The sequence below is a fragment of the Cynoglossus semilaevis genome, chromosome 14 (genome assembly GCF_000523025.1).
Source record: "Cynoglossus semilaevis isolate Cse_v1.0 chromosome 14, Cse_v1.0, whole genome shotgun sequence".
NCBI classification, from domain to species: Eukaryota; Metazoa; Chordata; class Actinopteri; order Pleuronectiformes; family Cynoglossidae; genus Cynoglossus; species Cynoglossus semilaevis.
This window is the reverse complement of record NC_024320.1, coordinates 7,102,767-7,117,665: the sequence shown is the minus strand read 5'-3', so window position 1 is coordinate 7,117,665 and position 14,899 is coordinate 7,102,767. Positions and strand designations below refer to the sequence as shown.

Here is a 14,899-nt window from a genome sequence, read left to right as displayed (position 1 = left end):
CTCGTTAATATAAAATTTGCATCCCAAACTAAAGGTTTGAGGTTTAAGTGTTTTGGAAACTACACTGTTTGCAAAGGACACTGCAGAAAAACTTAAAATACTGTCGATGACATAAACTATTATATTTTCACACTTTAGTCAGATCCTCATTGATCATAAAAAAAAGTCAGAAATGTGTTGTTTCTGGATCAATGTTTGGCTCAGAGGAAGATCACTGTGTTAAAGTGTGCTGTTAGTCAGTGAAGACAGCAGCCTGTAGAGTCACAGTCTGCACTGTCGTCTCTCACACGCACTATATAAAACAGTCACCCGCTGTGTATTACATGTAGAATATGATCACACACACCCCTTGCTCCCCTCTAAGTCAGAAGTATGTATGAAGAATGGTTTGTGCACATGTGCAGTTCAATGGACGATCAATTTCATGCACATTCATGTCATTCATTCTCATCGTCCTGCATCTACATCTCTGATTCCTGGAAAGCCGGAGGCTTTTTGTTTGTTTTTTTACCCAGGAGTCTTTTCTGCAGTTTATATGGTAAATGGTGAAAAAATGAGTCCATGTTAAGTGCAGCTGTGCCATCTGTCACACATGCAGCTTAGTGCTGGACGGCAGAGGCAGCCACTGAAGAGGGGGCCGTTGAACAGGAGCTGGAACACAGCAGATGTGCCGAAACAGCACATGTAAACGTGTACGGTACAAGTAAAGATAAGCAGTATTTAAGTTATACACTGTGTATAAAATGACGTAGCATATAGAAACCTATTGAATTTTAATTTTTGATCAGGCATTAGCATTGATCAGTGCTAATGTTAGCAGTTAAAAGTTATTAAAGTTATTGTTCATCACTAAATAATTACCATGATTTCACCCTGAAGTACACTGATACAACTTCATGTTACCATTATTAACATCATCGTCATCTTTCAATACCTTTTGCTTTAATTAGTGAGTGGGGTTAAGGTGCAAACTCCCGGGTCGAGGGCCACATCCAGTCCACAAATGCCCACACCTAGCTTCTAACGAGAGGTTAATAATAATTTCATTTTGCACTTGAGGCGTTTTTCTATATATATATGTTTATTATTTATTATTGTTTATTTTAACATTTTCAACCATTAAAATACTTTTGTTGATTATTTAAGAATGAGGATATACGTATATTATATAATATAGTATATGTAACCTAAAACTAAAATCTTTTTTATGTTGTGTAACTCGGACACTGATGTGGCAGCAGTGAACCCTCAGCTCATTAGGGTTGGAGACCGCCTGGTTTAAATAGGTGTGTTGTTGCTCTTAGCGTCTTCCCTATCCATCAGGTAGAAGTGAGACTAACAGCTGACTTTGACTTTGACTTGACTTTGTTGACATCCCACATCTCCCCACTGCTGCTGTCCCTCATTCATGAGCGGTGACCTCCGCGTTATTACACCCAGTTGTATGTGGCTGCTGCAGAGACCAGTCAGTTTTGAAATCTGATGCCACAACTGGACAATTATCATCACAGCACCTGCTGAAATGATGTGTGGAACTTGCTGCTTCCTGCACATCAACATTGAGTTTGCAGTGACAAGCATCAAATGATGTGTCATTTGAGCGGATGTCGTATAAATGTGAAGGTCAGGGCTCTCAGCTGTTTGTCAGCACCAGGACAAAGGACTTGACTGAAAATGTACATATTCCTGCCAGAGGAGACAAATGGTTCTAAGGAGGAGTGAAGGAAACCTGGAGAAACCATCACTCAGCAGAGGAGTTAGATTCAAACACCAACTTCAATAGATAGATAGATAGATAGATGGATGGCCAACTTCAATAGATAGATAGATGGATGGATGGATGGATAGATAGATGGATAGATGGATGGATAGATAGATAGATGGATGGATGGATAGGTAGAGAGATAGATGGATAGATAGATAGATAGATAGATAGATGGTTAGAACTGAGGAAGACTCTTGGATGAAGAGGTGAGACGTCTTCAAGAAACACAGACAGTCCAGTTGCCTTCTACTGACCTACTTTGGATAATGTGACCTGGATGAAGACACATGCACAGACAGGGAGAGAGCAGCCTTTGTAATGTAGTCTGTGCCAGTGTGCTGGTTGCCAGATCAGGCCACACAACCAGGGAATAAAGTTCACAGTGAGGTTAACATTTTGCTTGTTTTCTCCGTTAAGGAGAGCATCTGGCAACAAAAACTGTTCCACATCACATTTGAAGACATCCTCTGAGGAAAGCGCATTTGTGAATTTCCCCTCCCTCTAATTCAAGCTACATCGTCGTCGTCTTCGCCTCATATAGCGCTCAAACACTTGGCTTTATCTGCTGGCCTGATTTAGCAATCGTTTTAGTAGTGAATAGGTATGATAACATGGCTATGGAAGCACGAGGAAATTGAGAGATTGGTGAAAATAATGGGTTGTAAAAGTTTTTTTTCACATACCTCAAATGGAGCCAAACCTGTAGCAGCTTTAATGGCTTTGCCCCTGAATTGGTTAAATCGGGGTGAGGAATTGAGAAGTGAGAAATTTACAGTGTGAGTCTTTGCAACTGACCAAGGTGGCGCCGTTAGGGATATGTGGTTGCTCTGCTCTGTGGTAGCAAGGTAGGCATGCTAACGGCTACACTACGGAACATATTAGTTTCGGTGCATTAGTTAAGGAGTAAGAGTAATTTACTATGTAGCGGGCACCCAAACCTAGAGCCAAACTAGTTTGAAAACAGTTTGGAGAAAAATATACTTATTTTAAGCTGCCATAAAAAAAATGTCAATTTTTTTCCTTATTCTGAGATCCTAGAAACTAGAGCCACATTTTTTTCAGCAGTACTCATTGGTTATTGGCTTTGGTTCAGTGGAATTACAGGCTGTTTACAGCTGACTGGCCAGAACAGCGTCTCAGCTGAGCAGCGTGTTGCTCCACGAGCCACAGTGTGTGTCTGACAGCAGAAACGCACTCCGGCTGGCAGACGAAAGCAGACAGGCTGAGAAGAGTTGTGGTTGGGTTTGGGAATAATTGTCAAGGGAGTACGTTTAGGGTTGTAAGTAGAGGAACAGAGATCATAACACTCTAATCCAGCAACATGACCAGCTGGCTGCGCTGCTGCGCTGATTTCTGTAAACACTCATGGAGAAGACAGAAGAAAATAACACTTCTTTTCTTGAGTGTTCTTTTCAGAATTGCTAAAAATGGTCTTCATGTCCTCCTTCCTCAAGGCAGCTCTCCACCGACGCTCCTCCCACTTCTAATCCCGGTGGTCGACCACAGTGGACACTTCAGCCTAGAATTGTTTCATTGATTGATTTTTCTGATCCTGTCCTCTCAGATTTCACTCAGATTTCCTGCATAGTTTGAGCTTTTAACCAAAGGCCACCGGCTGTCCACACCCCTACCATTTATCCACAAGATATACAGCCACTGTGTGATGGAATTACCATTCCCTCCATGGAATGTTGTTTCTAAGTGTAAATGTTTCATGCCAACGAGCAGTGCTTTAAAGTTGAGGGCTGATAGACATTGATATGACATGATGTCACATGACATCTACAAGTGGGTCCCAAACTGGATAGGATTATTGTCAACCCCCATCCCCATATTGAAACAGCAATTGCTTTTAATCAGGAGTGTCAAACATACGACCTGCGGGCCAAAAACAAACCTTCTAGGTTGTTGAATCCCGCCCGCTAGATGAATTGAATTGATGAATTGATGAAAATAAAATATACACAATGTATTTTTTGTAAAATTATATTAAATTCAATATGAATAAATAATAATAAATGTCTAATTTACTTACTATTAATTTACGTACTTCTTTGCATGAAAACAAAGGGGAAAAACATCTAGGTTGAATGTCGCCCAAAAACCAAAATTAGTTTGACACCCCTGCTTTAAGTCATCACTGAAATCCATCATTGAACAAGTAATCCATTGAACAAAGGAAACAAAAATATTAAATGGTGCAAAATCTTTTCAATCTGTGCTCCCTGAGGGCAGGCCCCCTGTACTGGAAACCACTGACATCTAAAAATGAACCTATAATTCAGAAGCAGTGAATTTACAGCCTCTGCAAAAAGGAATATCCTGAATCCTGCCCACTGAACCGCCTAATCCAGCCCACGACTGGATTCCAAAATAAATATCAAATAATAAACTCAACAAACATAGTTGGTGGCCCCTGCTTTAGGATAATATCAAAGCTACATCAGTCAAGATTTCTTTTTCTACACTTAGAAACTCCAGTTCAAACTTGAGAAGAACAGAACTCGAGAGTAGATTCAACTCGGATAATGATCTGGGAGACTAAAAGTTAGAGCCTTTCGTTTGCACAGAAAGAAAGCGAAAAATAAAGTTGGATGATGGGGAAGAGCAGAACGTCATATCACTGGAGAATTGAAGAAAAACAGGTCAATAAGAAGCAACTGTGAGTTGATGAGAGGTCTGAGAGTGAGCGGGGGCCGAGGGGGGCTGTGGTATAGTTAGGGCTGATAATAAAGCCGAGGCTCAGACTGGTATCAGATCGAGTCAGGGAGGGAAAGAAACAGTGTCTGTGATGGCTGGTGGATTTTCTTTAAACATTTATGCTTCACATGGACCATACATTTAATTCGACTCTACCAGGAAATGCATGGATAAGCAGTCAGAGTGATTATTTATTGATTGGCGACACGATTCTAACTCCAAACAATGTGTTCAACCGTCATCAGTGTGTTTGTATACACTGTAAGTCAATGGGATCTGCGTCGTTACAGACGGTCTGACAAATGTGTGAGTAAACGCTGTCCGGCTTTGTTTATAGTCACAGGTTATTGATTTGGTATTTGCTGTTTTTCACTGAAACGCCTCCGTGCCTTATAAATATTTAGAAACTGCTCTTGAAATTTTAATGATGAATTTTAATCCACTTTAAACTTTTGCAAAACATAAATGAAAAAATAACCTCACAGAACACCCACGTTGACCCCTTAGGGAACGTTGTTTTTATAATTTTTACTTTTTTAGTGTAAAATGGAAGGACAGTCAGTGTCGTGGGTCTGCAGATTGGTTGTGTAGAGGGTTACTGTATATACAACTATGTTAGGGCTGAGTTTGGCCAAAATGATATGATCACAATTATTTGAATAAATATTGAAATCACGATTATTCATTGTGTTTGGTAAAACATTTTTATTGCATTTTATTATTGCAATTTTTGCAGGGGCGGCAAAGTCTATTCCTGTTCCAAAAACTGTTTGGTTTTTGGCTCAGAGTATTTATCGGGAACATGTCTTTGGTTAAATAAAACGCTATTGCATCCATTATTTAGCATGTCATGGACAGGTGGGTGGCATCTTTCTCGCCCCCTGGTGGTTAGCTGACTACTAAAAAATAACGAACATGTACATTTTCAGTGGTACAAGAGTAGCAGATACTGGTACACAAACCTAGAGTGCCCTCTAGTGGCCGTCAGTGTGAAAATGACGAACATGTACATTTTCAGTGGTACAAGAGTAGCAGATTCTGGTACACAGGCCTAGAGTGCCCTCTAGTGGCTGTCAGTGTGAATATAACAAATGTGAAATTATATATTTTTTTATATATAAGTCGCACCTGAGTATGCAAGTAAGTTTGCAAACCCAGCCAAAGGAGGAAAAAAAGTGCGACTTACGGTACTTACTTAATGCATACTTTTACTTCAAACCAGTTTGCAGCATCAGAGGTAATAGCTCGTCCTACAGGAAGGATTTTCACATTTGTATCAATTGAGCCGATAGTTTTTGTCCTTTAGCTCCATAATCTACCACATCCACCCACTGCAGGCAGAAGTAGGGGATCTAAATGCGGTGGCAGAGGCTCCCTTAAGTACCAGCTGACCTGGAAAACCAAGCAGCACCGATCCAGCACCACACAGGGCAGGAGCGGTCGTTACAGAGGTCATATCTGCTCAAAGGGACTTTTGCTAAGGACCTGCTGTTTTACCACCAAAAAATCTGATCTTTTTTGCCATTTCCTGCTCACTCACCCTCTCCCTCTCGCTCTCCTCTTTTTTGATCCTCACACCATCATCCCACTGCTGCCTGTCATTACGGCGGCACTGCTTTCAGCTCGGTCCCATTGGACTTTTTTTTTTTTTTTTTTTTTTTTTTAAACAGCAGTCCGTCTTTTCAGCCGCCTTCCTGCACACAGCTCACACATTTGTACAACAGCTTGCAGTACAAATACAAACCTTGGGTCTTTTGTATCACCTCTCCAACCTTCATGCCACGAAACAGATGGTGCATTGACTGCACCTTATTTTGAGCACTTTTGGAATATTTCTTCATTTGATTTATCACACATTCAGGCTCATTCTGCATGTTTCAGTGATGTTCTACACACCTGTGCTGTTTGACTCGGTCAGAGCAGCTCTAAGAAAAGCATTAAATTACTTCCTTCATGGAGTTCCTACTGGGAAAGGTACAGTTATTTCTCTGTTCCTCTCTCTATGCTATAACATAGTACACTGAAGTCAGAGTTTTCAGTGATGGAAGAAAAGACATAGCATACATACCACAAAAAAAAAACCTTCAACTTTACTTCTGCTACCGTCTGCTTTGCCTTTATTCGCGTTAGCTTCAAGGTCTTTGTGTTGCAGATGCCACTATAGGAACATATTTAAATATTACTTAAAGGTTACTTTAACACTCCAATGCATTTATGGCCTTAAAGAACTTTTTGAAGTGGCACTGAAAAAGTTGAAAAAGCCAAATATCTCAACGATTTTACGCATATGTCTGTGTTTTTTTATAAAAGTCACTGTTAATGTAGTCATTATAAATTGGCAGTTGGTAGAGAAAAAAAAAACGTTCCAGTTTTGATGTCGTTGCATATTCGACAAAAGTAGGGCTTACCTACACAATTATAACTGATGTTAGACCGTGTTTTTTGTCACTGAGAAGCTCAAAATATCATTACTAACGCAATACATACGGACATAGAATGTGAACTGAACGTCACCTTAAATGATAAACGTCTCTAAGCTTACAGGCCACTGTGTAGCTACACCAGATGATTTTCCTGTTTTCAGCTTGTGCTAATAATCATTCCAAACTTTTCCATATTTTTTTCCCCTGTTGGGGAAATGCTGTACTATAAAATCTAATAATAATTGACTTCTTTATTCGTCCAACTATAAGGAAATTTCCAGTGTGAGTATTTGCAACAGACACAGGCTCCAATTGGAGGCACCATTAAGTACGCAGGTGTGCTCAAGGCAGGTGTGCTAACCACTACTTATGGAACCCCTAAGTATGTATTTTCCTTACCAGAAATCGAACCCAAGCCACGGCATTGAGATTGCTGAATTGTAACCACCAAGTGACAGACTGCACGAAAAAGTCAATAAGTACAAATACTTCCTTCGAAGGAAGCCAAATTACAATGTTTTCATTCGATTATTGTTTAACTCTTTAGACTAAAGGGAGTCCAGGTGGGTTAATCAACATTCCCTCTAAAACAGAAGGGTGTTTGAGTTTCACGCCTGTCTTTTTTATGTCTTGTCACACAAATGTCTGAGATGGTATTTTAAGCTCAACGTGTTTCCGTGAAAGTAAAACATTTTTCCTGCTGTTGTGCAAATAACAACAGCTGTAACCAATGTATCAGAGCAACACTAAAGATGATAAAGACCACCTGTTTAAAATCTGTCAAACATTTTATTCTGATTAATTTCGCCTAATTATTTAAGGCGATAAATGTGCTAAATTGACAGCCCTACATTATGTACGGTATAAATTTTAGTTAAAATAAAAATGAAAAAACTGGCAAAGGAGGTTGTCTCCTACCAGAATGACTTAAGCAGAGGTTGAAAGGTAGGAAAAGGAGGCAGCTGAGAGGAGAATTACTGCACAAGACTACACAGAAGTAAATTCCTGTCCTTATGATAATGATTTTTACATTCATATTTATAGCTACTATTATAGACTGATATAGGAGTTATTGCCATGATGCCCTATTATTTGGTCCACTCTCCTATTTTATCCCTTTTATTGATCACCCTCTTTCTAATACCTCCTACATGCAGTTCCATCAGCTTGTAACAATGCCCTTTAACTCTCTCCCTTTTGTCTCACCCCTTCTCTTTTCTCATCTTCCGTCCTCAATTTGTCAGTTAAGCACCACGGAGCAGGATTCACGGTGCGTCCATGCTCAGCCTGTTCAATAATGTCAGGGGGGTTCTTTGATGTAAGCAGTTCTTTATGTCCGCATTACACGTGATTGATGTAGAACCGTCAGACAGTACACTCTGTTCTCAGTTATTTATTTGCCAGTCGGTGATGCACACTGGGGAGCTGTGTTGTTGCTAAACAGCCCCTCAGCCCCTGAGCCTCACTGATGACTGTTGCTGCAGCCAAAATCACTTACATCTGCACTTTTTTTCCCTTTCCAAACTCTGCTGGCTGGTGTGATTATCGCTGTGTAGCTGCTCATCAGTTTCACACCGGGATCGTTCATCATCAGAGCAATACCTTTGGAGGTTTATTGTTTACGAGCTGGGCTAGGATTAAATGAGATCAGACAGACGGATAAAACATTTTTTTAGATATAAAACTTCATTTTTATTATTATTATTCTTTTTAACTACAGTGGAACCTCGAGATGCTAGCATAAACCGTTCCAGGACCGAGCTCATGACTCAAGGTGCTCGTATCTCGAATCATTTTTTCCCATAAGAAATAACAGGAAAAAAAAAAGAATCTGTTCCGTTTCTCTAAAATACTCCCTTATTAGTGCTAATAACAATGGAAAAACCATGTTTTTAATTGCTATAGAGACATGCACACACAAAAAAATTATAGTATTATATATAATATATATATATAATACTGAGATATATAATATCAGTATTCCGGTGATATAAAATGAAATGTGGTTTACCTTTGAGACAGACAATACAGTAGCAGCTAACAGCAGCATGTGCTGAGGGGGGAGGGAGAAGGGAGAGAAGAGAGTTGGCCCGTACGTAGACACTTGATTCTGTAGCGTACCTAACTACGTTATGTAGTTACGCAGTAACTACATAAACTTAGACTTGATTTAACTTACGTATTTTTCTTTTAACTTTACTATATATATTTTTTTTTTTTTTTTTTTTTTTTCCCTATCTCACACCCTGGTTAACTTGACCTTGTCATCCCACTGTGCTCTCTTGTATGCAGTTTTGTACTGTGTAGTTTGACCTTGTCTATTTGTTGACCATCCCTGGAAAGATTTTTTGTTTGTAATTTTGACACAGTGTGTTCGTGTTAGAAAAACAGCACTGTGTACGATTTGTTGATTCTCTACAGACCTCGCTTGCGTTCCACTCCAATTCTCTCCAAACAGGACAGTAATGTATGAGGGCTGACAATTTGTTTAAAAAATACTGTCTACACCACAAATTTTTTTTTTTTTTCCCGTGGGTTAAATATTCTAACCACTCGAGGACCGAGCCACGTCATAATGTTTTTTTTTTCTTTTTTGTAACTCCTGCCACCATGCCAACAATATTGACTGTGACACAGCATTATCTGAAACCGTCTGATGTTCATTATAGGTTAACAAGCCTGAGAGAGTGGATTCATGCTTCACATGAATATCAACATTAACATGCTTGGATAATGAGATGAATAAATCCATGTGAAGGAGACTTTGATTTTAGAGTCATTAAAATTCATTCACTTCATAAATTCCTCCTGCTAAAGTATTTTTAATTCTGATCCTGCAAACTTGAAATTGCATTGAACAAAGGAGAACTGTTGACTCAACTATTATCACTGAAAATGATGGGTACCTTTTTTTTTAAAAAAAGGCCTGAGTTTGACATGTGTGTCCTAGATTATGATGTCACCACTGTGTTAGCATAGGTGATACTTATATGCAGTATGTGAGTTCTGACTCAGGAAACTGTAGGAACAGGACTGTAGGATCCCTTGTGTCCCATCCATTAATGCGTCTGTGCTTAAGAACTCTTCACAGAATTTTCTGCCCTTATTATTTAGCTGCAGTGAGCTGGAGATTAAGCACAACCTGTTCCAGCAAATGCTAAAAATATTATTGAAAAGAAAATACCATTAAAATCCAAACATCCACTGCCTCCCTAGGAAGAGTGTGCGTCCATGTTGTTATTTTTTTTTAAAAAGTGACAGTCTAATTTCAGATCTAAAATGTCAAATGATATTTGTACTGCGTTTGTGGAAAAGACTCCAGACTTTGTGCAGATTTGACAGCAAGTTCAGAAGAGGTGTGGATTAAATAGGCTGTATAATGTAGTCTGTCCATTTACAAAACATGACAGAAGTAAATTAAACAAACCTCAACCTGAGGACAAACTCATGAATAAACGTCAGACCTGACCACAGTTGCTCGCCTGATTAAAATAAAATGTTCAATAAGGTTGTTAAAATCAGAGAGTAAGATTGACAAGCTGACCGACGCCCCGCCACAGTTAGTCATGTGATTCAGGTTGGACCCAACACAGCGATCCCACCTGCCTCGGTTTTCATGCACCGACGCTCTCAGAATTAGCATGTAATGTTGACAACCAGCAGAAATTCACATGGTTGGCCCTTACCCTCTCATCAACATTCACAGTCACGCACACACAGCCAAACAGGCCGACGCACCTGCCCGGCTTCATCCTTCTGAATTAGCTCTAATGAGCAGGTGAATCTTCAGCCGTTTGCGTTGACCTTGGCTAAATGTGGTTCCCAATGAGTGTCGCGCATTTAGTCTGAGTGAATAAAATGACTGTTTGGCCACATCTAAGTGAGCAGTTCGACACATACACTACTGTACTGGGAGAACAGATGAGATGATTAGATTTAGATTGGTTTCAAAGTGATCTGTTTCATAAAATCACACATCAGCATGAAGGTGAGGTCTCCCTTTTTTATTTTTATTTTTTATTTTCCTTTAAAAAATATAACAAATGGAGACAAAGCTGCATATGAAAATAAACAGATTTATTTAAAGAAATGTTCACAGTAGTAAAAAAAACATACAGTAAACAAACATATATGGTATATCAAAGTACTTCTTAAATAACCATAAATAATGTGTAAACTGCAGAAAAAAAAGAAATGTCCACAAATGGTGGTTTTTGTTAAAACTGTAGTGCAAGATGGCACTGACATTTGTATCAATTATTTTGTGTCTTTATATCTTATATATCCTTATATATAAATTATATATATACATAAATATACATTGTTCCCTCTCTTTATCACGGTTCTGCTTTCGCTCCCCCAACACATTGCAGATTTTTTTTAATCCGATCTCGTAAAATTTTCGCTGTATAGCAAATAAACTAGACAATAAAATTTTGGCTTTGAAAATGTGAACTCTCGTTTTGAAATTGAGATGAGCGCATTTGCAAACGATCCCTGGTAGCTGTTTAACTAGACAAGATGGTACACAGCATACTATTGGCTAATTGAGCATGTGCCTCTGTTCCTCATTCTGATTGGCTCCCCCTGTCTGTCGGCCACTCTCTCGTTCACTCTGCGCCACCATTCTACAGCTCTACTGTGTGGGAAAGGGTAATACAGTCTAGGGAGGGTTGATAACAGCGTGGGGGAGGTTCATAAAGGGTAAATATATAATTATTTATATAAAAACTATCCTCTACTTTGCCATGTAGAGGGATTACTATATATATAAATACTGTATCACAAATCTTGATAAAAATGCTGTATTTAAACTCTAGTTCCTAACTATTTTTTCCCAGAACACAGAACGTCTTCCTGGCAGGTTCATGGTGACAGAATGGAAAGGTGTCATATTTTACAGAGCTTCACAAACACCAAAAACAGATTCCTTTTACCGGAAAAAGAGACTTTAAAAGCCAATGAGTGGCGCTGGAGTTGAAAAAAAAAAAGAATATTTAAATTCCTGTGGGGATTGTGACTCAAAACATTCTGCTGATTTAAATGTTGGCGGTGGATTTTTCTTCTGTTGTCTAAGAAAATACTTTTAAGACATAAATCTTAAATTTGTACTACTTCATCTGTTTTTTATTCACTTGCCTGAACTGTAAATATATATTAAACTCGTGAAGTGAATCACAGAAGACCTGGGTTTGGGAGTAAATTCAGTAAATATAAGTTGACATTCCTTCCTTCTGAACATTATCATGGAGGTCTTCATGAAGCGCGATACCAATGCTGAGTATCAGATCAAGCCCTCCATAAAAGAGACGAGATGTAGAGGTGGGATTTGTGGTTTGTGAAAGAACACACCAGGATAGAAAAACAAGGTCAACTGAAGAGCAGAGGAAATTATGGATGCTGAGAGAAGATCACAAATCCCATTTGAATTGCTCATAGGTGTAATGAGCAGGCACCGTGAATCAGTCCATTCAGCTGCAGTTCTTGACGCACAGAATCTAATATGCCTGTGTCCTCGGTGTCCTCCAGTTTTGTCATTCATCATTTTTGCTTTTTTTTGCATCACTTTTGTCTGTGTGACCAATAATGAAGTGAAATTATTCCTATGCTGAAATTCTATTGATCGTGACAGAAGGAATAACTGTTGTGATACAGAAGTGCAGATCACAACTAACCACAGGAAGTGGTTTGTGTGTGTCAGCACTGCAGTCTGTGAGCCCTGCTTGAATATATGCATGTATGTGTGTATGTAGGGCTGGGTATTATACTTCGATTCTTTTATGGCACCGATCAAAATGCTCTGGTAGTACCGAGTATCGTCTTTCGGTGCCAGATTGGCTGTAATGTCACACGTGATTGGGGCACGCTGGAAAAAATACATACATGAATACCAGAGGTGTTTCTTGGTTACGCCCACAGACGAGGTTCATGTGTATCTGTGGTGGGAACTGTAGATGTGAAGCGAGCTGAAGCGTGGTTGCCTCCGACACACACCTCAGTGACTGTTGTTTCTGTACGAATAAAGCAGCGCAACCAAGAGCGAATCAGACAACCACAGCTGCAACGGCTAGTTTGTGAACCTTCAGAACAGTGTACGTTTTGAGAGGAGTGCACACACAGACACACACAAACACACACACACACACACACACACGGCTTATTTGTGAACAATCAGCCCTCGCCAATATCTTGATCTATTGACTGCGGGAGTCACACCCTTTGACTGTATACACCTCCATTTTACCTCCTGTTAAGTGTTTTTAGGAGAATATTTTAAGTTTAACTTAAGACTCATTTAAAATTGTGAAGCACAGTTTCTGCTGTTGGAGACACCATCAGCCAGGAGTGGGCTTGTCGTTTTTTTTTAGTCGAAAAATATACCAAAGCTGAAAAGCAGAGCTCGAGATTTTTACTGTATTGTGTGTCATTTTCTTTTTGTTAGAATTGGTATTATAGAATTGTTATCGAAAAAAAAGTATCATTAATACTTTTTAAGTACAGGTATCTAAATGTTTTATCAATACCCAACCCTATGTGTATATGTATATATGTGTGTTTACATGGATTTATATATGTATATGTGTCTATTTCTTATTTCGTAAACCGCTACTATTGTCCATTTTTCTAAATGCTTTAGTCCTTTATATAATGTGGGTCTTTAAAGGGTCTTATGTCTTCATAAAAATTGGATATTGTTAAGTTATTATTGTTTTAGCACATTGCCACCTACAAGTCTGTGTCTGAAAAGATGGAGGAATTCAATTGGTCAAAAAAAAAAAAAAAAACCCACCTCAAAAGAACAATTTGTCTGAGGCTCTGAGTAGATTCCCAGTCTTCCAGGTAATTTCTCTCCTGACACGTTTCAAAGTACTCGACTGGATTGGCTTGGACTCTTGGAGAAGTGGCACCTCTGCTCCCAGAGGCTTCTACAGTTCTTCAGTTCTTTGTCAGTACTTTCCTCCTTGTAAGAGGAACTCAACAGTTTATTTTCTGCTTTATTTTTCTATTGTTCATAAAGAGGAAACTGAAACTGTGGTCTATCTGTCTGTCGAATTCATCTTAATGAGGTCTGGGCTGCATTCCACTGGAGACAAGTAGGCTAAATCAGTTCAACCACAATTGTCCAGTTTCCTACTAAAAGAACCCAGTTCCTCGAATGACAACACTTTAGGCTAAAACCTGCCATATTTGTCCCTGAAGTTATGTTTTTGAAAAGTCTTGCAGGCTTTTTTAAGGACCTCCCAGGTGATCCTCTTCAGATTTATTCTGCCATGGGTCTATATTTCTTCTTTCTTTTTCGTCTTGGCATTTGCCCTTTCCAACACGGTGACAGGTCTTTGACGCATGTTCTTGGCTGCTCCTCGTCCACAAATCCATCCCAGATCAAGCTCCATTGGACTACAGAAAGATCAACTTGACATCACGATGACGATGCCAGATGCTGAACCAGGTCCCCTGTTGCCTAGTTCTAGTTCCTCCAAGAAACAACTTCTCATCAGAGCCTGAAAGCTTTCTTGGCTGTCCCCTCTCATTTTTGTCCTTGACCTCCCCCGAGTCGTTAAATCTGTGCTTAACACGATAAATTAAACAGCATGATTATTCTCTGTGCTCAGCTTCTGCAGATTACTGAAGTTGCGTGTAGTTTTATAGCAAACACTGATGGATGATGACAAACAGGACGAAGAAATGAAGAGAGGTCAAAGCTGGACAAGTAAAGATTAAAGAGATCTCTTTGGCGTGAGCTCCACTGGCAGGTGTTCAAGTTTGACACTAAAGGTCCGGTCACCCTCACGTACACACTGAGTCGCTCAAACAGCTGCCACTGCGGCTCATGTGGGGATGAAAGGCCCTGAAATGTAGCTTGTAGCTGGTGGCAGAGGCTGCGACTTGTGGTGAAGCACTTTGATATTTTTTCTGTCTCTAAATAAAAACATCAGCAGGTCGTGGGGATGATGCCATGAGGTCAAACGTAACTTGGCAAAGGACCTTCTACTTCTCAATGTCCCTACTC

The 14,899-nt window shown here is 39.5% G+C and overlaps 1 protein-coding gene across 1 annotated transcript in view; it reads left to right on the top strand.

The window, feature by feature from the left end:
* mmp17a (matrix metallopeptidase 17a) overlaps window positions 1–14,899 on the top strand; it is a gene marked incomplete at its 5' end in the record, with an annotated part of 83,533 nt that overhangs the window by 42,796 nt on the left and 25,838 nt on the right. The window lies entirely within an intron of this gene.